This window comes from Sceloporus occidentalis, unplaced genomic scaffold (genome assembly GCF_023333645.1).
Source record: "Sceloporus occidentalis isolate IW3139 unplaced genomic scaffold, rSceOcc1.0.p SCAF_2, whole genome shotgun sequence".
In the NCBI taxonomy this organism is placed as follows: Eukaryota; Metazoa; Chordata; class Lepidosauria; order Squamata; family Phrynosomatidae; genus Sceloporus; species Sceloporus occidentalis.
Genome location: NW_028316982.1, coordinates 96,462,837 through 96,482,494, shown reverse-complemented (window position 1 = coordinate 96,482,494; position 19,658 = coordinate 96,462,837). Strand labels below are relative to the sequence as shown.

The 19,658-nt window shown below is 40.9% G+C and overlaps 1 protein-coding gene across 3 annotated transcripts in view; it reads left to right on the top strand.

The window, feature by feature from the left end:
* The window catches only part of LOC149318735 (protocadherin-15-like), a 952,040-nt gene that overhangs the window by 216,011 nt on the left and 716,371 nt on the right, over positions 1-19,658 (top strand). For all 3 annotated transcript variants that reach the window (XM_089510367.1, XM_089510370.1, XM_089510366.1), the window contains exon 3: positions 19,060-19,239. The gene's annotated coding sequence lies outside the window, so the exon portion shown is untranslated. The remainder of the gene's footprint in view (positions 1-19,059; positions 19,240-19,658) is intronic.

Here is a 19,658-nt window from a genome sequence, read left to right as displayed (position 1 = left end):
AGGCAAGATGGAAGACAGCCTTCCCTGAAAGATGCATTAATTATGTTTTTAGCAGCATCTTGATGGTATCTCCCCCCGGACGGCCAACCAAGACAGGCAAGGATTGAGTGAACACGTCGTCTTTTTCATACTCCCAAGGAGCTTGTCCACATCCTCAGCACTAACGTAATTTCTTTACATGATCATGTAGAGTTATCTATTTTTTCTTTTTACCATCTTTTCTTATGCCTATTTTTTTTAAAAAAAATAGCCAATGAAGATTATGTGGAAATGTGATATGTTTCTGGTACTTCACTTCTGCAAAAGGCAGATGTGAGAGTTTCTTTTACCTAGGTTGGATATGCAGTTCCAACTCACCCTTTCCTTGTTCTCACAACTCTCGTCTTTCTTGGATTGCATTTCTGGCCATCCAGATGACACCTTAGTGTGGTCAAGTTTGTGTGTTAGGTTTGTGTTATGTGATAAGGGTGACCATTCCTTCATTTAGTATGAAGGAAGACATCTGAGCCAAGCGTTAAGAAGATAACAAGAGAATTAATGTGGTTTTTATTGTATCCTGAAAAATAGTAAAAGCTTTAAGAAGTTCCTCCTCCTCCTCCTCCTCTTCCTATTATTATTTCTTCTCACCATCTAGCAATCAAATAAATATAGGTAAAATGATTTGAAGCAATGTCCTGGAACTGATCTTTGTCCCTTTCAGCAGGTTATGTAAAGAGTTTGATGTCTGTTAGTACAACTAAATTGTATTCAAAGACAGTTAGATCAGGTGTTAAGAAAATGCCAAACTGCACAGCCAAATAGGCAAGTCACTAAGTGGAATAGCTATCCACTCAGAACCCATTCAGGAAGGGCAGAACAGAAACCAAACCATGCTTGTCTGTTCAGTTGCAGAATATATTGGTGAATTAATACTTGAATCCGGTGGTAATGATTAGTAACCCAATCAAAGTCATGTATTTACAATTTGCACCATCCCAGCATTACTGAATTTTAAAGAGGCAAGTATTGTGAAGACAAATAGCCTTGCATTTTCCCACCGCAAAACTTAGCAGGCTATTTTTTTTCATCCGACAACTGCAAAACACCTCAGTAAATTGGGCAAAAGCTATCTAAAAAAAACTTGGCAAAACGTATACAAATGTTTGACAAGCCATTTTGCTGTCTCCGTAGAGTTGCATACTGGAAACCTTTTAAATCACAAAGGAGTACAAAATTGTTTACTGACACTGATATTTTGTGCAATCGGGTTTTGGAACATATGAGGCAAATAAAAGCAGAGCTTAGTAAAAGCTATTATGAAAAAATGCCAGGCAATCCTGTGATGTTGACTTCTTTTCTGGTATCTGCCATGATATTTCTGGCATTGTCCTGCTATTCTTCATGGATAATATTAATCCTAATGCTAGCAGAGACAGTATGTTTCACAAATTTAATTTGATTCTGCATAGAAAATTGTGACCAACAGTTTCAGCCAGTTTAAGGTACTAATGAATAATTGTGTAGTTTCACAAAGCTTTGGTCTTGGAAAACACAAGGCACTTTCATTTTCACATAACAGAGTAGTTTGGAAACAATAAAGAAGAAGGAAAGTAAAGTTAGGTAGCAAACCAAGTAAGATTTTTATGTGTCTGATTCAGAGCTTGGCCATGCTGAATGGAGTAATCCTAGAAGTTATAATCCAGACAAGTAACGTTTTCATATTCCAGTTTGACTGACTGTTAGTTCCCCCAACTGCTCACCTTAAAAGATTTATTCTGAAAATTATCAGGAACAGTCCTCAGGCTCAAATGATCTTTCCCCACCTCCAGCTACTCTCCTTCTTTGCAAATAAGTTTTGGACACATATTTCTGCAGCCTAGGATGCATCTACACTGCAGAATTCACCCAGTTCAACTCAATTTAAACTGCCATGGCTCAGTTCTGTGGGATTCTGGGATTTGTAGTTTTGTGAATATTTAACCTCAACAAACTATAAATCCCACAATTCTGTAGGATGGAGCTATAACAATTAAATCAGTGCCAATCTGCACTAATTCTGCAGTGTGGCAGCAGCCCTGAACCAATGAGGGAAGGTCTACATGAGCTGACACAACCCTTTCCTTTTCCACTGCAGAGAAGGAAGTAGTGGGAAATGCTGTTTTCTGTGCAAAACAACCACATGGTGTCCTGAACAGCAAAGATTCCCATTAGTCCAGCATTATCTTCTTATTGGTTTTTTTCAATACTTAATAATGAAAATGATAATCATCATCATCATTTTTCAGATATTTTCAAATATTCTTTTGATCCATCATTCACACAGACTTTTGCATAGTTGAAAAAAGAAGTAATGGTCATAAGAAAGCCTCAATGCTTTTTTCAGGGAACCTATGCCAATATAAATGAAAGGAAATGCAGCTGCTCAATTTAATAATGAGTAGGGAGTGCATATTTCACTAAATTCTAGGGGCTGTTGCTAAGTCTAAACACCTAAATGTCTTCCTGGTGCCATGGCATGGAGACTTCCTGAGATGTTCAGTGTTGTCTTTCTAACAAAGGGGTTTGTGGCCTCACAAAAAATCTGTGACAAACTGTATCTCAAAGACAGTAGCTTTTTATCTTGAAAATGGAATTTATATTTATTTCCTTGACTGAAACTCCCGGCACACTCATGGCCGAAAGGAGGAGAGGCCCACCCTGCATCATTACCCTTCTATACCATCTGAACTGAGAACTACAACTACAACATCTTGATCAAATGCAGGGCTACGACTGACATTGTCAATCCCCCCTCCCCCATAATAATTTTAACACCTTTGCCTGATGAAGAAATCAGTGGTGTTTCAAAAGTTGCAACATGTATAATGTGCATTGTGGTTGGTCTAATAAAGGAACCACTGTTTTGTGAATTTTGGATGATGGTGTAACAAGAAAAATTTTACAACATAAAGTTTTTGATGAAGCAGGCTTGAAACCTAAATATTTATGCCAACTAAAAATAGTTATCCTTTAATGCACAAGAAAATACTATCTTGTTTCATATGTCATCAAGGAAGAGACACCATGAAATGTGCACTTCATAAATAGCACAAACTATTCCTTCCTGCTCTGAAACACAGGCAAGGACTATCCACACACAGTCACCTGATACTATCAAGCTATATATAATAGCAAAAGGTATTAGAGAAAAAAAGTACATTTTGTTGGAGAAATATAACATTCAAAGACCTTAATTCAAAGGAACATTGTACAAATGTACTGGAGAGGAAAAATCTGTGTATTTAATCACTCAGTGCCATACAAACAATAACTCACATTTTTCTATGCATTTTCTTTTCCTTGGGCTGCACCATATCTTTGCCAATTTTGCTTTTGTACAGAAAGCATAACTAGAAAGGTTGAGAAATACTGCAAAAAGTTGCCTAGTTTAGATCCCACTCAACTGGGATCCACACAGTGAAGAGGATGACATGTTAATGTTATGTAGCTAGCCACGTTTGTATATGCAACAGATGTGCTCATATTGTGGGTTGGTTTTTACTCATATATCATTGCATTAAATCAGGTCTTTCAGGTTTTTCACATTCTTACTTGTGGGAATGACTTGTGTCACATACTGTAGAAATCCTACCAATCTTTTCAAGAAACTTAAAGATTGTTTGAAATTCCAGGTTGTGGGCGGGGCTGGAGTAGCCGGCTGCATGCTGCTTTAAGAAAGAGGAAGTTCTGGGCACACGTGCGAAACAAACTCTCTAGGCTCTGGTTTGCTGCAACAGTGTCCTTTAATACACCAACCAAAACACTCTTCCTCCTTTCCCCTTGTGCTTAACAAACACGGGCCAACGGGCCAAACAGTCTCAAACTCTCACGCCTCCCGGACGTCCCCATTAACTTCCCCGCTCGCCACCCTTGGCGTCTTCAGGGTCACGGCTCGGCCTCCCACCGGAGTGTTTTTCTAGCGGCTCCCGGTCGGCCTTGTCGCAGTCCTGGGGAGGAGGGCCACACTCCCACTTTTCCCCCTTAGGATCCCACCACTCGTCCTCTAGGTCCCGGCTTGGCGGCTGCGCCCACTCCTCCTCGTCGGAGTAGGTGAAATCCCCTTCCGTCCGGGGGTTCCTCAGTTCTACCTCCTGGTGAGGTCCTTTCCGTTGGAAGGTAAGTCTAGCTCGGAGAGATACTGGGACTCCGTCCCTCCCAGGGCTCCTCTTTACCTGCACTGACCCTCTCTCGTCTGCAGCTCCGCAACCTCCTCTTCCGCGGCGTCTCCCTCCTCCCGAGCGCCACTCTCCCTTCCCTTTTATCCCTCCTCCTGGGATCCTCCCCTCCTCCTCCTTTAGCTCCGCCTCCTGGCTAATTCCTGTCTCCTTTTCCACCTGGTCCACTTCCACCCCCTCAGCTCTCCCTGTCTCCTGACTCCCCTCACTACACAGGTCAAAAATGAGGTTGAAGCAAAAGCAATGTGCAGGAGTTCTCTAAATCTGAGTAATCATAACACTTGGTTTATATTTATTTAATTATATGTTTGACAATCTCTAGGTGTGTGAGAATGACAGACATAAGAACTTTCTAATTAAAATCAACTAAGTTGTCAACTAACTTGAACATTTTCTAACATGGCGGATCAATAAATTCTATCTATGTTTAAATTTATTATTTAACTTTTTTGATGATTAAAAAAGGTCAAATTTTAATATTCTGGAATTAAGATATTACACTATCAGTTAAGTAGATGAGAAACAGAATGCCCACAATAGTCCTGTTTCAGTGAGGTAAGTACAAGGCCAGTTTCATAGGAGAAATACTTTCACCTGGGCCTTAGTTACTAGAGGAGCTGAGTGACAAAAGTAATATAGAGCTCTCATCAGGCAAACAACCAAGAAAGAAAAATTTGATGCAAAGTTACATGTAACTGCCAAACCAGTCTGTTGGAAATGTAGGAACAGTCTCACTGTTTTTATTCTTTAAAACTGAAAAAGCAAACATTGGGTACAGCCAGGTTATAGAGAGGAAATCCTTTCTGCTTCTAATGTTTGTCTGCTAGTAATTAACTATTTCCATTCTGTTTGGGGCAATGTTGTGGAGGTTACATATTCCCCCTTTTTTTAATGTGGGGAGGAAAAAGAACTGTTACAGAAATGTGTGCACAGCCTGTCTCCTGTCACTGTTTCCTTCCTGGTGACAGACACTGGTGATGCTTTTCGAGAAAAAGAGAGAGAATGTGTTCATGCATTTCTCATGCACATTTATCTACTTTAGGCTTAAGCAACAAAGTTTTCAGATGAAAAATGTCAAATAAGCCCCTAGTGAAAGATGTAGGAAAACCACCCATTGGACTCAGAGATAACAGAAAAGCTATGCCAGTGATAGAAAGAACACATGGAGTTGGGACAGGGCAGACAAAGCAGTTAGTCAAAAGCCAGATTAGTTAGATCATGGATGGGAATCAAGTGGCCCTCCAGATGTTGTTACAGAGCAAATTCCATTAGCCCTAGGTAGCATACAGAAAAGTGAGGAATCTGGTCAACCAATATCAGGAGGGGCTATGATTCCCACGCTGTTAGAATATATTGATAGCTGTTAAACTTGACAACATTTACATGGTATGGTGTTGGAGCTGAAAAAGGAGAGGACAAGAGGAAAGTGCAGGAACAAAAAATCCTGTTTAGTGGAAAGGTAACTCTGAGCTGCTATTTGCAAAATGTTTAGAAGCAATCTTCATCAAGTTAGATGAGAATTCAAGGATGTGCAACTTTGGCCTCAAACAGATAGACGCAGTCAAAGGGTGTGTTACCCCAAGTCTGTAAGAACTAAGCAGGGTTGTTGAGGATAGGGTGTCTTGGAGATGTCTCATTCACAAGGCTGCCAGAAGTCAAAGGCAACCTGAGGACAATTAACAACAACAATCAGAATGTGTGTGGAGGAGGTGCATGGTTTTTTCCTTCACTCATATCACTCTCTTCCTACCCATGGGCAGAAGACAGATAACTGACAACAAAACCTCACTAGAATTTACTAGATCATTCCATCCATCTGAGGAAGTACACTTAGGGGGAAAAGGGACGGTGAGATGCTGCCCCTTTTTGCCCCCGACGGAAGCCGCAGCAACCAAATGGCACAGCCTCTAGGAGCCCTAAAAAGAACCAACTCCCGGTGGGTTCTTGTTAGGGCATGCGTGGGGCACCATTGGCACCCTTGTGTGTGCAGATGACATCTATGCAGCATGGTGCCATTGGGACGCTGCACTGTGCATACGTCATCATGGCAGCCCCCCTTTTGGATGGGGGCCAGCCATTATGTCGCGGTAGGGCTCAGGAGCGTGCGGACACTCCACTCTCCCAAGCCCTAAAATTGGCCCTAGGTTGGCGTTTTGCACCAGTCTATACCAGGCCAAAATCCACAAAAGCTTCTGCTGCAACTTCACACATTTAGTCTCAAAGGTGCTACAAGATCCCTTTGCATACCGACATTTGAGGCTATGTCTCTCATTACTAGAACTTTATTGAATGAAAAGGAAAGGAAAGAGAACCTGAAGCTTGCTGCTTCAGTCTGGTTTGGCAGGAGAAAGATATTTGTTCACACACACACACACCATCCCAAAGCCCCTTCCCCTCAGAAGAAAATGGAGCAGGAGAAAAACTACTATGACTGGATACCAAGCTTTGTTCTTCCCACACCTTCCCCACATTTGGAACACAAGGGAAAATGAAGTGTACTTAACCGCCAGTTTAAAAAAATGAGTATGAAAATACAGTTGACACTTAGAGGCCAGCATCCGGTTAGTGACAAATTAAGTGCTCCTTACAATTGTGTGTGTATTTGGGGTGGGGGTGTTAACAAGATTGGTATTCTCTTCTTCTGCAAAGTCCAAAGCCCCCTTCCCTCCCAGAAATCCCTGGTATTGAACAGAGGGGATTAGAAAAGTATCTACCTATGAGTGACCAATGGCATCATCCACTAGGACCTCCACAGTGGATGATATCCTCTGTTGTGTTCTTGCTATGGGGATATAGCTATATGCTTGTCCAGTCCTCCTACCCTCCTTTGGTCTCCACCAGAAACACGATGGCTGTATAGTGATGGCAATTGCATCATAATGGTGACTTCTCTGAGTGGTGACATGGCAGCCCTAGCAGAGTGCCCATGAGTAAGTGTTACACCAACTCAGCCATGTAGGAACTTGTCCAAAGTGCAGATTTCACTCCATTTCACCTTTGCCTTCCCTGCTTTTCACTTGGAGAGCTAATCATGTCAAACTTTTTTATTTCATGATCTAAGTATTTTGACCCGGGTTCTTATGGTTTTGTACTGTGAAAACAGCCCTTGTTCTCCATCCTATGAACAGTCTTGTAAAAAGCTTGCTAAATTTTTGCTTCTTCTTCTTAATCTGTACATTTTCTCTCTAGTCTCTTTCTGTCCTTCCTCCACAAATGACATGCATGGTATGTAGTAACTATATTTTGAAGATGAACATTTCTGTATGTCCAAAGAGTCCAAAAGTCTTTTTTTTATTTTCCCAAACTGCATTTAGAATTTATAGATAGTATGATATGTTTTCCAAATGTAGCACTACAGATACAAGCACAGCAAACATCAAATGTGTTCTGTGGTACAAAATATTCATATTCAACTACGTAATCTATATTTCAGTTATAGGTTTAACAGGACAGAGCTGTTGTACTGAAAAAATAGTGTCCCCTAGTGGACAGACATTACTTCTTGAGGTTATTTTGCTGTCTTGGAACATTTCTGTTTTCAAGCTTTGTTGTAAAGTGAATGGATTTTAGAACATGTATATCCAGTGATTAAGAATATGTATACTTTAAAGAAATTCATTCCTGAATTATATACTAACATTTGCAAACTGCAATGTGTTATGCAAAATATAATAATATCAGCAAAAAAGTTGCTTTTTAGTAAGAAACTGCATGCATTTATATAATCTATTAAGCACAGTGAAGCTAAAACCATGCAGAAAAATATATGCATCATTTCACAAGATGCTTTAGCAAACACAAATCAAAGTTCTTCTGAATTATTTTAACTTACACCTTTCTCATTCAACTGAAAACCTGCTGTAGTGACAATATCTTTATCTACTTAGGTGAGCCCCCTCAGTGATTTAAATAACATGTTAAGAAAAATATTGTATCAGAAAATGAAATTTGACTTGAATTTCCAAGAGACAACCATGAATAAAAGCTAGGATTCATATCAAGAAGTTGGTGGCTATATAGTTTCTAAATTTCAATAAAATAGGGACAGAAAACCTTGTTTAGAACCAATTTATAGGTGAAAACTGTTTCCTCTTTATTTTGAGTTGTTACTTTGTGAAGGAAATGGAAATCCTCTTTATCAAGACAAGCCTAAGGCATTTTGCTGCACAATGCAGCAAAATCAAGGAGCATAGTTCAATTAGCCAGTTATTTTGGCATCTAAGGCTGAAACACCCACATGTTCCTGTCCCCATTCCTTGAAGTAAAAATGCAGTTACTACAAATTAAATAATGGACAATTTGCTGTTTTTTCTTGTATCCCTAAATCTTCTGCCTGAGGCAGTGGCTTTATAATACCTAATCACAGAGCTGGCCTCAGTAGAGTGATTTACTTGGTCTTTTGTTTTTTTTCAAGGAAAGGTTGTTTTTTGTTTTCCTGTTTGTTCGTCTGTTTGTTGAAGCAGTACCTATCAATGCCACTTCTTGCAGTGGCTGGTTATTACTTCCTTTTATGGCTGTGTTGCACAAAGGAATTTAGAAGGTTATATGATTGTTCCTATAATCATCTCCATATATCTTATTGATAATGTGGAGCATCCATCACAAATACTATTTTTATCAGGTTTGTCAGTTTCCCATGCAGTTCAACTTACCCATTTACAGAACAAAAGAAGGGAGAAGGGAGAGGGAGGGTGGGTGGGAAAGGAATGTATCAGAACCTTTAAGACTAACTGGTTTTTATTTTTGCATGTAGATATAAATCCACTTCTTTGGATGTAGTACAGAGTGAACTTCATTGTGTTGTGGTAGCAGTGGTAGCCAAGCATTTAGGATGCCTCACATGGACTCAGACTGTTGGTCTATCTAGATTAGTAATGTTAACTCTTCCTGACAGTTGCTCTCCATGGATTCAGACTCAGAATTCTTTCCTAGGCCAACCTTGAGATTTCTAGTATTCCTTCATAGGCCCTGTCCAAACAGGCCAAATGTAAACCATCCCCCTTCCCACAGCAATCTGCCTGGATGACACAGGGCCCAATCCCCTGATTTAAAACAACAGTTTAAAATAAATCACTTTTTGCTCTGGATTTTCCTGGAAGCTCCAGAGCCCTCTGTTGCAACACCAGGCAACTGTTTTCAGTGTGTCCTACTATGTCACCCAACAGTGCCATTGCTGGTGCGAATCACTCACTCTGAGGTCAGATTGAGGTCCTCAACCATGTGGTTGACTGTGGGCACCTTGTTCTGACCTCAGAATGAACAACTTGTGCTAGCTATGGTGGTGCCAGTTGGCACAGTGGAACATGCATGCAGATATCTGCCCGACATTGCAACAAACTGCTCAAGGTAATGGGGAGATATGAGGGCAGCTTCAGGACCATAATATTTCAGGATGTTCTCAGAATATTCTGGCCCATGCGAACCTAGCCATGGTCTCCTATCCAAGTTTGACCCTGCTTAGCTTCCAAAATTAGACAAAAAATGGATTTGTTGAGGGTGGTACAGTGCTAATTTGATGCATGGTATGATGATAATGCATAATTGGGCAAGAAATACTAATACAGTACATTCTGGAGATGAGGGAAGACTTGTTAGAGTAGTACTGTTATTGATAACAGCTCCTGTTTGTGAAAGCAATAGAAGAGGAAACAAAATAAAAAAGAAACTTAGGCGGGTTACAAACCGCCGCTTTGAGGCGGTCAGCCGCCGCCGCCATTTGCTCCGTGCGGGAGCCGCAGCAGCCACACCGTGCAGCTCCCGCATGGACCGAAAAAGAAGCTCCAAAATGGAGCTTCTTTAAGCGGTGCCTCTATGATGTCGCAAGGTGCCAGGGGCAGACTCGCGACGTCATAGACGCCGCGACATGTGCGGACGCACAGCGTCCAATACGTAAACATGGCGGCCCCCATGTGGAAGGGGCGCCGCCATGTTGTACGTATGGAATACGTAATAGGGTTAGGGGGGTGCGGAAGCACCGCCCCTTCCTAACCCTAATACGTATTCCATACGTATTTTTTGGCGGTTTATAACCCGCCTTAATGAAAGATTGAGACTGAGTCTCAAGATGTAAAAAATAAAAGAAAAAAAAAGGAAGAGTGGGAGATATTTTCTAAAATGAGCAGTGAATTTTTGTCAGTTATACTGTTGTCTTCATCAGGGGCTATTGAAAAGAAAGAAAGAAAGAGACAATAGAACAGTTGAAATAATGATGCTTTAATAAGATACCAAGCTTAAAATGTACAAATAATTTACAAATAACAATCATATTATAACACATCAATGAATTAACAATACCTGCTGAGACTCTGACAATCTGATTCTGTGGAAGCTGATGGGTTGTGTGCAATGTTTTAGTGTAAGACACAGCTGCTGTATTGTTGGGCCTGGCAGGACATTGTGTACCAGTATCTGAATTTAGACTGGAATGATATGCTTTCTAAATTGAGATCATTGTAGTGAGTGGTCAGTACTAATGGTTGAACCTAGCAACACCCAGCTAAAGATGGTGGCAGATTTGGGTGTGCAACACCCGTACCCTGGTGAAATCAAACTCTTTTACCCAAAAAGGCTCTGATGCTGAATGTAAAGTTCAAAAAGGAGGAAGTTTAATTTAAAGAACAAAAATAAAGAGTTTTCTCCTCCCCAGCTCTAGATAAAAGATACTTTACAATTTGAGTTTCAGCAATCTTCAGGATGTCATCTCTCTGGGCTTGATCTTGGTTTGATCTCCTCACTCAATGGAGCTGGTGCAGGGTCTTTCAGCTCCTGAATTCTTTGACTTGATGTAGGTAACTAATTTCGCTGACTTGTTTCTGGTAACTAAAATGGCTAACTTGTTCTTGGTAACTAAATTGGCTAACATGTAAGAAATGCCCTTTCCAGCTGCCTGGGCCTGTCTGCCACCAAAAGACAACTCCAAACTAAAAGCCTCTAGCTACAACAGAGCATGCTGGGAAGGGGCAAACCAAACCTGGAAAAATGCACAACTAATACAATGAACATTTCCTACACTAAAGCATATTATGGCCTGAACCAATATGAAAGATAATGCAGAGGGGAATTGAAACAGTCCTGGCTGGACATCACAATTCCTGATAAGACAGTGAAGAGTTCCCCATGTCAGTTGAGACATTCAGTACCAACTGGCAGATACTGGTCATCACTGGTACCCACTTCTATACCTTATGCTTAGTCAATAAAACAGTGCCTATTCTGTTTTTCAGGTCCCAGCATGCTGGGTGTAAGCATCCAATTTCAACAATCCTAAACAGGAGAATGAATCTTCCTGTTTTGCTCAGAGGTGTGGCTGTCAATAGCCCCAGTGTGGCTGCGATAGCAAGCATAATTATTCCCATTGTTCAAAAAAGAAAAAGAACACCAGGATCCCCCCCTTTTAAGCATATGTTTCAGTGGCTACAGTGCTGCTGCTAAGTCATACATGTGCTAATTTGTTTGGGAGGCAGGCAACACCATGCATGAAAAGTTCTCCTTCCTCTCTTCACTGTACATCGTCCCCTTTGCAGCCCCAAAAGCCAAACCAGAATACTTGGAGGTGGGGCACTGCCATAATTGTCCACTATTACCAGGGACAAAATGTGGAACAAATTTGAGACCAAACTGTAGGACAACTGCAGGACAAAACTCAGCCCAAAATGTAGGACATTTAAGAAAAATGGAGGGCCTTAAATGTCCTACATTTTGGGCTGAGTTTCGTCCTGCAGTTGTCCTACAGTTTGGTCCCTGGTAATAGTGGACAATTATGATGGACAAAGCAAGGGAATCTATTCTGCAGGCCATGTGCATTCAGCTGGCCAAATGACCATGTTGGATTTACTGTTTTTGTATTTGCTCATGTTCTATAATGCCGATTTTATTGTGAATATATGTTTATTATTTCTTGATCCCTCCTTTAATGTTGCAACAGTCAAAGTACAAATTTATTTATTTATTTATTATAATAGGGAATCATTAGATATTCAAATAGAATGCCTCTACGTTGTGTTAGCACTGATTGGGATATACTGTCTAATCTGTCAAACATAACTAGGGAGTTGTATATTATGGGGAGAGAGATAGTAGGACTGCATTTTAAAGAGTTGTTAAAGAAGACCTGACATCAGCACTAATCAGATGAAACTGTTAGCACTGCATTTTTCTCATCATAAAAATATTCTCTACGTATTAGTAAGCCATGATGCAGAACTAGAATTATGAGTACTGAAAAGGAAATGACACCTAAAAAACCCATATTATTATGCTAAAATGTGTTAAATACTAAGATTTTACATGTATGCATAAACACACATATTCTAAACTTAATCCAAACATGTCACATGAATACTTGGATTTATGATATTATAGAGGTGCTGGTAGATTACGCTGGAAACCTAGCCAATAATACAATTTGTATTCGCACCAGTGTGCAGTGTACCGGACCTTCTTTCTCTTTCATCTCAAAGAAGATATATATCATAATGGAAACCTATATCTAACTCCAGTATCACTACCCAGCCTTTCCCTCTCACTCATGTATAAGTTGTCTGAGATCTTCTACAATTTGGCCATAAATATATAGGACTTTGTGCATGTGGACTTAGAAGTACAATTTGGTTTGGTTCCCTGCTCTCTTCTGTAGATGATGTAACATTTTAGTTTTAAAGTGCACTGCATTTCTAATGTGTTTGGTATAATAATAATAATAATAATAATAATAATAATAATAATTTTTATTTATATACCGCCCTGTGGCGAACCAATCCGGGCGGTTTACAACATTAAAATAACATACAGCATAAAAACAATATATTTCCCTCTCCCCTTAAAAAGTTATTAAACAACATATCTAATTTAAAACCACTATAACTAGTTAAAATAACAATAAATTAAAATAATACCAACCAACAAACCACTGCAACTTCAGTTCTAAAGAAAAGAAAAGGGGGCAATGGAGACATTACTGAGGAGGGGGGAGATCCTGAGATCCTGAGGCCAGGATATTTCAGTCTGGGAAGGCCTGCCTGAAGAGATCCGTCTTGACAGCCTTTTTGAAGCTGTCCAAAGATGTCGTTCCAGAGCCTGGGGGCGACAGCAGAAAAAGCCCTCCAGGAGGTCGCCGCAACCCTTGATTTTTGAGGCTGCAACAAGTTCCTCCCAGAGGACCGGAGAGTGCATGGAGGATTGTATGGGAAGAGGCGGTCTCTGAGATAGCTTGGACCCAAGCCATTTAGGGCTTTAAAGGTAATAACCAACACCTTGTACTGGGCCCGGAAACCAATAGGCAGCCAGTGGAGGGACCTCAAAACCAGGGTGATATGGTCCCTTCTAGATGTTCCTGACACAAGCCTGGCTGCCACGTTTTGAACCAGCTGTAGTTTCTGAACCAGGCACAAGGGTAGCCCCATGTAGAGCACATTACAGAAGTCAAGGCGTGAGGTTACCAGCGCGTGCACAACAGTCTCGAGATCCCTTACTTCCAGAAAAGGGTGCAGCTGACATATCAGCCAAAGCTGATAACAGGCGCTCCTGACGGTCGCATTCACCTGATTTGTCATCAGGAGCGACGAGTCAAGGAGCATCCCCAGACTGCGAACACAGTTACTAGAGGAGAGTGTGACCCAGTCCAGGACTGGTGGTTGCAACCCAATTCTTGGTTTCGGGGCCGCTACCGTGATCACCTCCATCTTGTTCGGATTCAGCTTCAATCTGTTTTTCCTCATCCAGCCCATTACCTCCCAAAGACATTCATTGAGAGAAGAGATGCCATTAGAATTCGAGGCCGATGAACGAGACATGGAGAAATAGATTTGGGTGTCATCAGCGTACTGATAGCACCCAGCACCATAACTCCGTATGATCTCACCCAGCAGCTTCATATAGATGTTAAACAACATTGGGGACAAAATAGCTCCCTGAGGGACCCCACAAAGGAGCTCCCTCTTTCTGGAGCTACTGTCCCCGAGCAGCACCCTCTGGGACCTTCCCGAGAGGAAGGACCGGAACCACTGCAATGCAGTGCCTCCGATACCTAATCCCCCCAAGCGGTCCAGGAGGATGCTGTGATCTATCGTATCAAAAGCCGCTGAGAGGTCTAAGAGCACCAACTGGGTCACACTACCCCTGTCGATGCTCAGACGCAGACCGTCAGTCAAGGCAACCATGGCAGTCTCAACCCCAAAGCCTGTCCTGAAGCCAGTTTGAAATGGGTCTAGATAATCGGTTTCATCCAAGACAGCTTGGAGCTGAAGAGCAACCGCCCTCTTGATTACCTTGCCCAAAAATGGCAGCAAAGAAACAGGCCTGTAGTTGTTCATATCCAGGGGGTCCAGGGAAGGTTTTTTCAGAAGCGGCTTAACAGCCGCTTCCTTCAGACAAGATGGAACATGCCCTTCCCTAAAGGATGCATTGATGATATCCGTGAGGAATCTCCTCAATGCATTCCCCCCCCCCCCGGATGGCCAGCCATGATGGGCAAGGGTCGAGAGGTCAGGTTGTTTTCCTCACCTTACCAAGCAGCTTGTCCACGTCCTCGGTACTCACTGATTGGAGCTGATCCAGAATAACTTCGTCGACGGAGTCACTGGACACCTCGCCTATAGATTCTGTTGCAACAGTGGCGTCTAAGTCGGCTCTTATCTGAGAGATTTTATCTGCAAAGAAGTTGTTAAACGCGTCACAGATGGCCGTCATCGGGTTAAGCAAGGGATTTGGCGCAGGAGGTACCTGTGTCATTTCCCTCACCACCTTAAACAGCTCTGCTGGACGGGACTCTGCAGACGCAATACGTGCAGAGGAGAAAGCTCTCTTTGCTGCACGAATTGCCTCCCGATAGGAACAAAGAAAGTTCCTATGGCGAGTTCTGTCAGATAGGAGTCGAGTCTTCCGCCACCTACACTCTAGTCGTTGTCCGTTGTCTTATTTTTTTGGAATTTTTAAACCCTTTTTCACTAAAGGAATTGTCCTATGAAGAGAGCAGAAGTAAAGCAGTAGTTATTTAAATTTTTTGGAGGTAATGGAGCCCTTGGAATTCTAGTGAATGCCAGGGGCCCCCTCACCAGACAAATATACTTGGGCAATGCAACACACACACACACACACACACATCAAAGGAGGAAAATCATTCTTTGTATGACACAGTTCACAGACCCCTGAAGTTCATTCATTAGTGTGCTTGTTCATGGGGTCAATGGATCATAGGTAGGGAATCCATCTTCTAAAGAAAAATGGCTTTTCCTTTTTTTCTATTCAATATCATTTCTTGCAGAGCATTTCCAGGTGTTGCTCAGCTATTTCTTCATGGTCTTTTGCTTCTGTTTGCTATTGCACTGAAGATGCATTGCCCGTGTGTTTTTGAACCATGTCCCCGGAAAGCAAAGGGCAGTTGCAGAGTCCCTGAATCTTTCATGAATGTCAACTAGGCATTCTGATTTACATTACAATGTTGAACTTATGTCAGCAGAACTAAGCAACCCTGCACAGGAACAGTCTTGCTACCACACTTTCTGTGAAACAGGAGCACCTTAGGACAAGCTTCTCTGAACAAATATAAAAGGGAAGCAACATATTCAGTCAAGAAAACAGTTCACATAGAACAGGCTGAAGATGAATCCTTTGAATCGAAGCCAAAAGATAGAGCTGTACAAAGAGTCCTAGGTTTGTGAAATATTAGTCCCAGATCATCCCAGCAAGGGAATGGGGGGACAACATGGAAAATGGATATGATATGAAAAGAAAATACACATTTGTATACACTCATCTTGACAGATTTTAAATGTTCCTTTTTACTTTTACACTGCATTAAAAATATGTAGGGTATTCAAGATTCTGCACAATGACCCTCTGCTTGCAGACTTGTTATGCTGCTTTTATTCACCTTCAGGCATGCCCCAAGGGCTCTTTGTGCCATATGTATGTATTAAAACAATCAGACTTTCCTCCCTGACAAAATCTGGATTGTTGAAATGTTGTCAGGTCATGTTTTAAACCCAAGACCTTTCAAGGTCTCTCAGGGAAATATGGAGCATTTGTTCTTGGATTATTTTTGTATTTTATTTTATTTTACTGCTTTGGCTCCCCTCCCAGTCACTCTCAGTGGAAGTACAGACCAAATCAGCTTCATGCCTGCATGCTTCAGTAAATCAGATTAATGTTCATCTTGATACCATTGCCAAAGTGACTGACCTTTGCCAGCTTGTTTGCATCAAGGTTAATTATTAATTGCAAAGCTTGTTGAAGACTTTTCCTTACATACTTTTTTTGGAAACCATCTATTTTTGGAGACCATGCATTGTCTTTTAAAATTGATCATATGACATAGAAATATTGGAATGAAGCAAAGGTATGGGAATTGTTGTCATTATTTTGTATTACTAAAATATTGAATAGGTGTGATGTTACAAAAGTAACATTTTTGTAGGTTACATGCAGGGGTAGCTGTGTTGGCCATTTCATAAACTGAATCAAAAATCCACTAAACAGTGATACCTTTATTGGACAACTGAAATGTACTTCTTGCAAGCTTTCAAAGCTCCGCTGGCTTCTTCATCAGGCAAGATGTTACATACCAAACAGGAGAAAAATTGGAGATGTTAGTAAGATGCTTGTATTTTGTTGTTTCTGTCCTTAGTTCAGATGGTATGAGGAGGGTATCTTAAGTAATCTGGCCCCTCCTCCTCTGGCCATGTGGCAATAGAGAAATTCTGGTGCCAGGCCCAGAAAAACCCACATGAGGGAAGACAAGCAGCCACCCAAAGGGAAGGTATTTTTACCATACATCAAAGGAGTCACAGACAGAATAGGCAAAGTGGTGAGGAAGCACAACCTTCAAATGGTTTACAAACCGACAAAGAAAATTAAGCAAATGCTTCGCTCAGCCAAGGACCAGAGAGACCCTCTCGCAGCTGCAGGAGTTTACCGCATACCATGCAGCTGCGGACAAGTCTACATAGGGACCACCAAATGCAGTGTGCAAACAAGAATTAAGGAACACAAGAGACACTGCAGACTGGGTCAGCCAGAAAAATCAGCAGTAGCAGAACATGCCACAAACCATCCTGGGCATAAAATACTGATTGAAAACACTGAAATTCTGGACCATGCCAATCACTACCATGTCAGGATGCACACACAGGGAAGCCACTGAAATCCACAAACACCTGGACAATTTCAACAGAGAAAGAGGAAATCCTTAAAGTAAGCAAGGTTTGGCTAGCAGTCCTGAAAAATAGCAAGATGAAGACTCAACAAATGCAAATGAGAAATCTCCCAGGATCAGGGGTTACCCAGCAGACAATGAGCACTAATCAAGCAGACACTCGTCCTCCTTTGCAGACCCTCCCACCCTGAGGCCTGCCATTAGCAACAGAACAAGACACATGCAAATCACTCCTCCTTTTCCAGGTCACATATTATACATATATAGCCAACTCCTTTCCATTCTCTGAAGATGCCAGCCACAGATGGTGGTGAAATGTCAGGAAGAAACTCTTCTAGAACATGGCTACATAGCCCAAAAAACCCACAAAAATCTATGGATGCCGGCCATGAAAGCCTTCGACTTCACATGAAACTGACCCATTCCTTCTTTCTTGTCTTCTGTATCATTTTACAAGGATAAATTTATTAAAAGAGGCTTTGTTTAGTAACATTGATTTTACTTAATAAAATGCACTTCAGGTTCTTGTTAAAATGTTGTTTATTCAGTAAATACTACCACCACCACCCCCGGTACCAAGGCTTATCTCTTATGTAAGAGAAAATTTGACTTCAGGTTATGAAAACTATGGCTTCCCTTAAAAAGTCAATTTTTTTGCTTATTTCTGCATCTAGTGCAGTCAATTCATTAAAGTTTGACACTAGATTTAAACAAAAGTAAAGGCTTGCTTCAGGAGCTCTTCCTTTTTATACTGTACTTATCTGTACCACTTCACTGTGCCAAACTATCCTTAAAATTAAAGTTAAAATGTGACCATTTCAATTATTGTACTAATGGAATTTAGGAAAAATAATACAATTGATTAGTCAACCTAATCTCAGTCTTCATGTCTGTTCATGTTTGGCCAAAATATTAGATCATCAGGCTGCAATCCTACACCGACACACTTAAAAGTAAGTCCATTTGAATTCAGTGTGTGAACATGTATAAGATGGCACTGTTAATTGACTTAATGAATGACAATGTTTAAGAAATGCCTCGTATATTCCAAGCAGATCCACTAACAAGTAATGCCTGCCTCTTGCCCAGTCAGTTCCTTAATGTGTTTTTTTTTCAACTTTGTGAAGTGAGGAATCTTGGGGAAAAATGTTTTCAAAGATTTCATAGACTTCATAAAGATAACAAATTTTAATGGAAATTCAGAAGGGCACCTGTTATACAATTACAAGCAAAATGTTCACTTTCAAGCATATGGAAATTGCTACTTTTCTATGATCAAGTGGTGTCCTTGATGTGGAAATAGCTTTAGATGAATTGAGTTCTGTACAAATTTTTAATCTTTTATATTGAAATGACACTTTTGCATCGTAAGCATTTACTTTTTTCTTTAAGATTATAATTTTACATCTTTGGTGTTGCATCATGTCCACAGAGACAAGAGCCAATATGAGGAAACCTGGATTAATGAGATAGGTTTTGTGAGGGGCTCATTTGTTACACTGCAGATAGTAATCAGTAATGTGATCCCTGTATGTATTTCTGGAATCGCTTTATATAACTGTAGTGGTGTTGAAAATTAATGAATGTAGGGCACCTTGTTATGGGGGAATAAGCTTATTAAACTGAGTTTGAAATCTATTGATACATAAAACACAGTATTAATTTATATAATTTGAGTTAAAGTTGAAGCTTATGTTGCATTTTGATTTTTCTTAGGGTTAAAAGGAAAAGAGCCACTGCTGAGAAGATATGAGTATGGAGACGAAATGAGTAACATGTCATGGGTGTGTGTAGAACTATACAGCTGCCCTCACAAGTCTCTTTGAGCTCATAAACTGAAGCTTGCAAATAAGGACAATTAACAGATATATTACATGGTGGGAGATATTAAGCAAGGTGAGCTTGTGTGTTTTGGATTATTGTTGGTTCAGTTAGACTGTTTAGAGATTTCCATGTGCATGTGTTTTAGGCCATATAGACTGCTAGAGCAAATTATATAAAGGGGAGGAAAATTTTATATTTTGTTTTGTTGTGTGCCATAAGTTTCTGATTTATGGCGACCCTAAGGCCATAATGGGGTTTTCGTGGCAAGATTTATTCAGAAGAGGTTTGCCATTGCCTTTTCCTGAGGCTGAGAGAGTGTGACTTGCCCAAGGTCACCCTGTAGGTTTCATGGCCAAGATGGGAATTGAGCCCTGCTCTCCACAGTCATAGTCCAACATTACAACCACTACACCACACTTGCTTTAACACACACACACACACACACACACACACACACACACACACTGCAGCTGACTACTCATGCAGTCCCT